The 2,175-nt window shown below is 42.4% G+C and overlaps 1 pseudogene; it reads left to right on the top strand.

Annotated features, from left to right (window-relative positions):
* The first annotated feature begins 605 nt into the window (after positions 1 to 605).
* Positions 606 to 1,666, top strand: LOC101559956 (annotated as a pseudogene).
* The last annotated feature ends 509 nt before the right edge of the window (positions 1,667 to 2,175 follow it).

Genomic DNA, 2,175 nt, shown 5'->3' with positions numbered 1-2,175 from the left:
AGAGACAGAGACAGAGACAGAGAGAGGAAGCCTTCAATTGTAAGATACCAGTCTGCTCAATCAGTTATTTAGAAAATAATGAAATTGAGGATGGAAGAGATATGGAGATAAAATCAAAGTCCTTAACTGCATTTTAGAATCTAATTTTGGATAATGTATAGAGCTGACATTTTTACTTCTAATGTGCAGTATATTCAGAATGGTTTGTTCAAAGTACTTCATTTATAGGAACCCTGAATTAGGCGCTTCTCTAGATTTTATGGTTATAATTCTTTCCACTAGTGCCCCAAAGCTTTAGATAAATTCTGCTTTGTCTCTTTATTTGTGCTTTGCCTTAGCATACTGTAATATTCTCCTCTGTGATCTGTTAGTTTTGCTTGAATTTCTGACTTTTTAATTCAAGTAAATAAACCAATATAAATTGAAATCAGCTTTTGGCATTTCTTCTCAGTATCAGATTCTTAGGCATATGTTCTCCCTTTTATCCAAGTGTCTGCCAGTAAAATCTCAACATTTACTGCAAGTAATATTTTTAAATTATTGTGAGCAACTTATAAAGGTCTCACATGGAAAAGAGGACCAGCATTCTGAACAGAACACTTTGCTCCTTTCTCTGGATGAATGGAGAGCAGAAATGCGACGTTTACGCTTTAGAAATGCAGAATTTTATCCAGTTCTTCTCTCAGGTTGTCAGGGTGCTGACTGAAGATGATACAGGGCACCCAGAAATAGGAGATGTCATTGCCTGGCTCAAGGAGGACCTAGAGTACAACGCTATTGGAGGCAAATACAACCGGGCTTTGACGGTGCTGAAAGCATTCCGGAAGCTGGTGGAGTCAAGGAAACAGGATGCGGACAGCCTGCAGTGGGCACTGACTGTGGGCTGCTGTGTGGACTTGCTACTGCAAGCTTTCTTCCTGGTGACAGATGATATAATGGATTCGTCCCTTACACGGAGGGGACAGGTCTGCTGGTATCGGAAGCCAGGAATAGGTTTAGACACTGTCAATGGTGCTCTCCTTCTGGAAACCTGTATGTACCGGCTGCTGAAGTTCCACTGCCGGGAGCAGCCCTACTATCTGAACCTGCTTGAGCTCTTCTTGCAGAATGCCTATCAGACAGCAGTTGGGCAGACTCTAGATGTCATCCCAGCCCCCCAGAACCATATGAATCTCAGCAAATACACAGAAAAGAGGTACAACTCTGGTGTCAAGTACAAGACAGCTTTTTACTCCGTCAACCTGCCTGTTGCTGCTGCCATGTACATGGCAGGTATTGACAGGGAGAAGGAGCACAACTATGCCAGGAGGATCCTGATGGAGATGGCCAAGTTCGTCCAGATACAGGAGGATTTCCTTGACTTCTTTGGGGACCCCAGTGTGATGGGAAAGATTGGCATCTACATCCAGGATAATAAGTGCAACTGACTGGTGGTTTGGTGTCTGCAGCGAGCCACTCGGAAGAAGTGTCAGATCTTGCAGGAGAGTTATGGAGAAAGTAGCCAGGGTGAAGGCGCTGTATGAGGAATTGGTTCTGCCTGCTGTTTTCACAGTATGAGGAAGACAGCTACAACCACATCATGAATCGCATTCAGCAGCACGCTGTACCACTCCTCCCAGTCATCTTTCTGGTGCTGGAAAACAATTTCTGCAAGCGGAAAAAGTGACCTGGAGTCTACAAAGGTTGGAAGGGACTCAACACATTATCATGTAACTCTAAAAAAAAAAAAAAACACGGTCTTACATTGATTATACATGATAAAACACAGGGTGCACCAAAATGAAAGTGCAACAAATAACTAAATGTAAAACAGAAATGCTTAATTGGCTGGAAGATAAACTCGATGTCATTCTTGAAGATATAAGTGTAAGCAAGGACTTTCTTTTTCTTTTTTCTTTTTCTTTTTCTTTCTTTTCTTTTTTGCTGTACCAGGGATTGAACTCAGGACTTGAGCTTGCCAGGAAATGCTTATTTTACTGAGCTATCTCTCCCACATAAGGACTTTCTTAATACAATCCAATATACAAGAAATAATATCGGGGGCCCACCCATTAGCTCAGTTGTTTAAGTGCCTGCTTAACCAAAGCAGTCAGTCTCTGGGAGCAGTGGTTCGATACCCAGATACTCAAGGCAATCCAGACCAGAGCTGGAGGCAATCTGGAGCCACAAAAAAAA

Source organism: Octodon degus, unplaced genomic scaffold (assembly GCF_000260255.1).
Source record: "Octodon degus isolate 3935 unplaced genomic scaffold, OctDeg1.0 scaffold00063, whole genome shotgun sequence".
Lineage (NCBI taxonomy): Eukaryota > Metazoa > Chordata > Mammalia > Rodentia > Octodontidae > Octodon > Octodon degus.
The sequence above is the reverse complement of the archived record's forward strand: the minus strand, read 5'-3'. Positions and strand labels throughout refer to the sequence as shown.